Genomic DNA, 8,155 nt, shown 5'->3' with positions numbered 1-8,155 from the left:
CATCTAGACTTTCAATCAAAGGAAACAACACTTTTTTTCTCCCATTAACCCAAAGAGTATTTTGATTCAATCTTCCATCATGTATAGCATATCTATCATATTGTTAGCATGAATGTTGATGCTATGGGGGAGTATTGCAAAACATTGTTATGATGTATCTATAACTATGTTTGCCATTGACGACAACATAGTAATGAGTTTGTAAAAGACTGATAGAGCAATAGACTATGTTTTTTGTACTTAGGACAATACATTACTTATCTACTTATGCACAATTACTTGCACATACTACAGTATGTATTTATCACTTGAGCAAGTGTGCAAAACCTGAATCAACAGTGTATGGAAGATATGGTTGATATACAGAGGACCACATGGAAACAGAGCATTAGAAAAATAGTTCTTATTATATGACCAATACAATGAATTGTATTTGAAATGAAGGGTTGTGCAGTCAACTGGAGGTAGTACACTGACCACTGATGATGTTAGCAAGTGCATAGGTATAGAAGCCAAACGTGTAAAAGTTTGGGTATAACTATGAGCCGACAACATTAATTAAATGTGTATTTCATTTAATTAACATATGGTAAAATGTGACGTTGACTCAAGTATCTAATATTGAGTGTGGTATAAAGGAAAGATTTTTTCAAAGTTTTAGACATTATGAATGAGACCGATGAGTAGAGAAGAGTTGTGAATAGTGAAGTAGCGGAGCCTAGTGATTTGCTAATGCATGTAAATGACCCTCAGGGTTACTATTGATGGATACATAGTTCCAAATCTGATTGCATGATCTGAAAGTGAAGAAGTCTGACGTACTGGACAGAGGAAGAAGAAAAATATTTTCACACATCTATTATTCTCAAAGTAATATTGATAAGTTTATTTGGATAGTGGGTTCATTGATCTAATCCTGAAGTTGTTTGGATAGTGAGTTCAGCTACCTTCCACAACTCCTAATAGGGTTGGAATCTCCTAACAGGGACTCTTATACTAAGTGTTATAATAGACTTCTAACAAGGTCCATCCTCTAACAAGGAACATTCATATTAGTGCATTCTTTTATGGGCATCATTACCATCGAGGTTTTCCCTCTGATCAAGGGTTTCCTAGTCAACATATCTAGTGTAATTGTGTGTATGCATCTCTTTATGGTTGTTAAATACTTTGATTGAATGGTTGAAATTGATTAATAGGATAAATGTTTCAGATTTTTATATAGCTAATTCACCCCCCCACCCCCCTCTCAATTATATTGGTGGACTATTAGTTCTAACAATTAGTATCAAAGCATCAGGTCCTTGAAGAAAAAGTTTAGTAACTTTGGGAGATCCATGGTGAATCTATTCAGAAAGGAAAGTCTAAGATTTGATGGCGCTAACTACGATAGCTAGAAGGATAAAATGAAGACTCGTCTCCTATGCATGGGTCTAGGATATTGGCTTGTAACAGGCATATACAAACATTGTAGAAGAAGACAACCTTGAAAGCTACACTAAGGAACAAAGAGAAGTATTCATGTGTAACATAAGGGCAAGAGAAGTAATACTGTCTGCACTACCTAAAAGTGAGTATAGCCAAGTAAAACAATTCAAAGCATCTCATGAAATTTGAAAAATCTTAGAAGCTAACTATGAGGGTGATACACATCCAAAAAGGGTTAGATTACAAAATCTGTATTGTGCATTCCAAGATGCTAAGATGATAGAAGATGAATTTGTGAGAACCTATATTGGCTAAATATCTAAAACTGTTGCAGGAATCACATCTCTTGGTGGAAAGAAGTTTGATAATGAAGTTATATGGAAGATCTTGAAAAATTTGACACCACCTTTCAAGACAATACCACAAATGATTTGGGTAATGTTACCTTGTATCACTAATTTCACCAAAGAAACATTGCTTGGTAGATTGGAAGCTGATGAATTTGATCTAAAACAATCTGGAGAATTAGCAAAAGTTGAGACAACATTTAATGCATTTAACATTAAACCTAGTCTAGCAAGGAAGACAAAAGTGCAAGGAGACATTGCTAGTAGCAACAAGTCTATTGAGGAAAAGATCCAGGAAGGAGTGGCTCTTCTTGTGGAAAGAGAAAAGGATGGTAAGAATATCTTTAAATGTTGGACATGTAATGAATATGGTCATTATGCATCTAAGTGTCCTAAGAGAGAAAAAAAGTTTAAGGGAAAATTCAAATCTAGAATATCTAGAAATTTTTTATATGCCAATGAAGAAGAAGAAGAATCTAATCAAAGAAAAAGTGAAGATGAATTAGGATTTGTAGCTATAAAGGAGGATGATATTGAAAGAGAAATTAGAGAAGAAAGTGTGATGATGTCACAAGTTGAAAGGAAGGATTGGAGCATTGATAATGGTTGTTCACATCGCATGATTGGTGATATGAGAAAATTTGTCAAATTCAAAAGCCATGATGGAGGAATTGTTAGAGTAGGAAACAATGCAGCCTTCCACATCATAGGAATTGGATCTATCACACTAGATGGTAAAACAAATACTGATGATGTTTATTTTGTTGATGGGCTAAAACATAACTTGTTAAGTGCTAGACAAGTTATGGACAAAGGTTACCAACTACAGTTTGGTAATGACACATGCATTATCAAAAACAAGGAAAACTACTTGGTACTGGCACAAGAACTAGAGGTAATATATTTCAGTTAAACTCCATTGCAACAACATACTTGGTAGCTAAAGTTGACAATAGTTGGTTATGGCATAGAAGATTTTGTCACATTAATTTTGATAACATTGTGAAAGCTAGTAATACACTTGCTGTGAGAGATTTAAGCCCACTCACATTATTTGTAAGGAATGTATCTTAGCTAAGCAGAAGAAAGTCTCATTTCCTAGCAAGCAGTTTGGTACTACAAAAAGTTGGAATTGGTTCATACAGATCTGAGTGGTCCTGCAAGAACAAGACGGTTCTACAGAGAAAGGTATTTTATGATTTTTGTTGATGATTTTACTAGAACGATGTGGGTATCTTTTCTTAAGGAAAAGTCATAAGCATTTGAGAAATTCAAGCTATTCAAAAACAAAGTAGAGAAAGAATTTGGAATTAAAATCAAAAGCTTAAGATTAGATAGAGGAGGAGAATTCAATATGTATTGTGAAGAGCATGGTAGGAGACAACTATCCTCATCCCATACACCTGAGAAGAATGGGATTGCTAAAAGAAGAAATAGATCAATTGCTGAAGCAATAAGAGCTATGCTATTTGAGAATAATGTACCAAAGATCTTTTGGAGAGAGGCAGTCAATACATAGTATATACACTGAATAGAGTACAAATTAGAAAAGGTACGGAGAAACCACCTTATGAGTTATGGTTTGGTCACTCACCATCAGTCAAATATTTCAAGATATTTGTAAGAAAATGCTACATCAAAAGAGATGATGATATCAGTAAGTTTGATCTGAGAAGTGATGAAGGTATGTTTCTTGGCTATTCTTTAAAGAGTAAATCATACATATATTTCAACTATGGAACAAAAACTATAGTAGAGTGAAAAAATGTAAAAATAGATGAAAAGTTTGGCATTAAGGAAAAGATGATGGATTATACTTTTGATGAGATGATTATTCTAGGATGACCAAAAAATGTAATGAACTATTTCTCAAAACTAACTATGAATTGGTGCAAACTGAAGTAGTAAGAGAAGAACAGAGCACTACACCTAAAACAAGAATTGAAGCAACAACTCCTATCCCAAATAGGAATTTGATAAAAAATCATCCTGCTGATCAGATAATAGGAAGTAAAGAAAAAGGAGTAATGACAAGAAGCAGAATCAATGAAGAACTATGCCTAATATCTCAAGTAGAACCAAAAAGTGCAGATGAAGCAATCAAAGATGATCATTGGCTGAAAGCAATGGAAGAAGAACTTCAATAGATAATTAAAAATGACACATGGAAATTGGTTCCTAGACCCAAGGACAAAAATATGATTGGCACAAAATGGGTATTCAAAAAAAATAAAAAATGAATGAACAAGGAGAAGTAGAAAGAAACAAAGCAAGACTAGTATGCAAAGGTTACTCTTAGCAAGAAGGAATTGATTATGAGGAAACATATGCACGTGTAGTAAGAATGGAAGTGGATAGAATGTTCTTAGCATATGTAGCAAATAAAAACTTCAAAGTATATCAAATGGATGTTAGGTTAGCATTTCTGAATGGAGAACTTGAAGAACAAGTCTATATTGAGAAACTATAAGGATTTCCTTTGATAGAAGAGAAGGATATGGTTTGTAAATTAAAGAAAGCCTTGTATGGATTAAAGCAAGCACCTAGAACCTAGTATGCAAGATTGGATAAATACTTAGCAAAGCTTGGATTTGCTAAAGGAATAGCAGATAGTAACTTGTACTTGAAAGAAATAGAAGATTGTTTGCTAATAATTATTGTATTTTTTGATGATATCATTTTTAGAGGAAATGATGAAGCTAGTAACAAGTTCTCAGAAGACATGAAGAATGAGTTTGAGATGAGCATGATAGGAGAAATGATTTTTTTGTTAGGATTGAAAATCGTTCAAAACAAAGAAGGAATCTTTATTTCTTAGACAAAGTATTTAAAAGATTTGTTAAAAAGATTTGGTCTAGAAAACTGTAATCCTATTGGAACTCCTATGGTAACTAGTCACAAGTTATCAAGCAAGGATGGGACACTTACTATTGAACAAAAGAAGTAGAGATATATGATTGGAGGATTGCAATATCTAACTCATAGTAGAACTGATATAGCTAATGCTGTCAGAATTGGGGGAAGATTTCAGGCTAATCTTAAAGAATATCACTACGTAGCAATAAAAAGGATATTGTGATGTGAATATCAGGATTTAACTGTGTGATTTTTGAGTCAAACTTGATGACCCATGTTTCATGAGTAGTGATTCAACATGAATCCATCTCTCATGAGAATAAATGGAACACTTAGCACTCATTGGATCTAGGTGATGCTCACAGGGGTGAAGCACCGGGACTTCCCGGGAGGTCACCCATCCCAGTACTACTCCAGCCTGAGCGCGCTTAACTACAACGTTTCCTCCACAGTTAAACCCAATGCTTGCAAATGGGTGTTGTGCCTTATGAACCATTCATTAGAAAGCCCCTTAAGCTCATCAATTGATAAGTAGGAGATGATTTCCACAGCTAGTCAAATTGTGATGTGATATCAAGATTTAACTGTGTGATTTTTGAGTCAAACTCGATGAGCCATGTTTCATGAGTAGTGATTCAACATGAATCCATCTCTCATGAGAATAAATGGAACACTTAGCACTCATTGGATCTAGGTGATGCTCACAGGGGTGAAGCATCGGGACTTCTCGGGAGGTCACCCATCCCAATACTACTCCAGCTTGAGCACGCTTAACTACAGAGTTTCCTCCACAATTAAACCCAAAGCTTGCAACCCCATTTGCAAAACCTTCACCAAGTGTTGTGCCTTATGAACCATTCATTAGAAAGCCCCTTAAGCTCATCAATTGATAAGTAGGAGATGATTTCCACAGTTAGTCAAATTGTGATGTGAATATCAGGATTTAACTGTGTGATTTTTGAGTCAAACTCGATGAGCCATGTTTCATGAGTAGTGATTAAACATGAATCCATCTCTCATGAGAATAAATGGAACACTTAGCACTCATTGGATCTAGGTGATGCTCACAGGGGTGAAGCACCGAGACTTCCTGGGAGGCCACCTATCCTAGTACTACTCTAGCCTGAGTGCGCTTAACTACGGAGTTTCTTCCACAGTTAAACCCAAAGCTTGCAACCCCATTTGCAGAACCTTCACCAAGTGTTGTGCCTTATGAACCATTCATTAGAAAGCCCCTTAAGCTCATCAATTGATAAGTAGGAGATGATTTCCACAACTAGTCAAATTGTGATGTGAATATCAGGATTTAACTGTGTGATTTTTGAGTCAAACTCGATGACCCATGTTTCATGAGTCGTGATTCAACATGAATCCATCTCTCATGAGAATAAATGGAACACTTAGCACTCATTGGATCTAGGTGATGCTCACAGGGTTGAAGCACCGGGACTTCCCGAGAGGTCACCCATCCTAGTACTACTCCAGCCTGAGCGTGCTTAACTACGAAGTTTCCTCCACAGTTAAACCCAAAGCTTGCAACCCCATTTGCAAAACTTTCACCTAGTGTTGTGTCTTATGAACCATTCATTAGAAAGCCCCTTAAGCTCATCAATTGATAAGTAGGAGATGATTTCCACAGCTAGTCAAATTGTGATGTGAATATCAGGATTTAACTGTGTGATTTTTGAGTCAAACTCAATGACCCATGTTTCATGAGTAGTGATTCAACATGAATCCATCTCTCATGAGAATAAATGGGACACTTAGCACTCATTGGATCTAGGTGATGCTCACAAGGGTGAAGCACCGGGACTTCCCGGGAGGTCACCCATCCTAGTACTACTCCAGCCTGAGCGCGCTTAACTACGAAGTTTCCTCCATAGTTAAACCCAAAGCTTGCAACCCCATTTGCAAAACCTTCACCAAGTGTTGTGCCTTATGAACCATTCATTAGAAAGCCCCTTAAGCTCATCAATTGATAAGCAGGAGATGATTTCCACAGCTAGTCAAATTGTGATGTGAATATCAGGATTTAACTGTGTGATTTTTGAGTCAAACTCGATGAGCCATGTTTCATGAGTAGTGATTCAACATGAATCCATCTCTCATGAGAATAAATGGAACACTTAGCACTCATTGGATCTAGGTGATGCTCATAGGGGTGAAGCACCGGGACTTCCCAGGAGGTCACCCATCCCAATTCACCCCTGTGAGCGTCACCTAGATCCAATGAGTGCTAAGTGTTCCATTTATTCTCATGAGAGATGGATTCATGTTGAATTACTACTCATGAAACATGGGTCATCGAGTTTGACTCAAAAATCACACAGTTAAATCCTGATATTCACATCACAATTTGACTAGCTGTGGAAATCATCTCCTACTTGTCAATTGATGAGCTTAAGGGGCTTTCTAATGAATGGTTCATAAGGCACAACACTTGGTGAAGGTTTTGCAAATGGGGTTGCAAGCTTTGAGTTTAACTGTGGAGGAAATTTCGTAGTTAAGCGCGCTGAGGCTGGAGTAGTACTGGGATGGGTGACCTCCCGGGAAGTCCTGGTGCTTCACCCCTGTGAGCATCACCTAGATTCAATGAGTGCTAAGTGTTCCGTTTATTCTCATGAGATATGGATTCATGTTGAATCACTACTCATGAAACATGGGTCATCGAGTTTGACTCAAAAATCACACAGTTAAATCCTGATATTCACATCACAATTTGACTAGCTGTGGAAATCATCTCCTACTTATCAAAAAGGATATTCTAATATTTGAAAGGAACATCTGATTATGGAATTTTGTATGACATAAGTAATGATTTTACTCTTTGCACTTACACTGATGTTGATTGGGTTGGAGCTAGGGATAATAGAAAAAACACTAGTGGAGGAACATTATTTCTTGGAGGAAGATTGGTTTCTTGGCTTGGCAAGAAGCAAGATTGTACCTCCGAAAGCACTTCAGAGGTAGAATATGTTGCAACAGTGAACAACTATAATCAAGTCATATGGATGAAGCAAATGATGAAGCATATTGGAATTACATTCAAAGAACCTATTATCATTTATTGTGATAATACAAGTATACTTAACATGTCTAAGAATCATGTTTTGCATTCTAAGACTAAGCATATCTCTATAAAGTATCATGTGTTGAAAGAGAAAGTTGTGGTGAAAGAGTGAAAGAGATTAGATTGGAGTGCATTAACACTAAGGAACAGATTGTAGACATTTTCACAAAGGCCTTACCAAAGGATACATTTGAGTACCTGAGAGGCATGCTTGGAAATATGTCCCTGCCTAGTTCAAAATAGAAGATGCAAAAGTGCATCAATCTAGGGTACATAGCACCATTATTAGACTGGACTAAATGTTGATGCTTCCTTATTGGGGGAGTATCTGTAATGAACAAAGTCAGTCAAGGACTCTTAGTAATTGGTAATTGGTATGCATCAATGTCTTTAGACACTTGTATTGATTATAGAATTATATGCAGAATTGTAAAGCAACAGACCGGCTTGTGGT

This window comes from Cupressus sempervirens, chromosome 10 (genome assembly GCF_028749045.1).
Source record: "Cupressus sempervirens isolate cs-2001-9-10 chromosome 10, ASM2874904v1, whole genome shotgun sequence".
Classification (NCBI taxonomy): Eukaryota; Viridiplantae; Streptophyta; class Pinopsida; order Cupressales; family Cupressaceae; genus Cupressus; species Cupressus sempervirens.
This window is presented reverse-complemented; position numbering follows the sequence as displayed.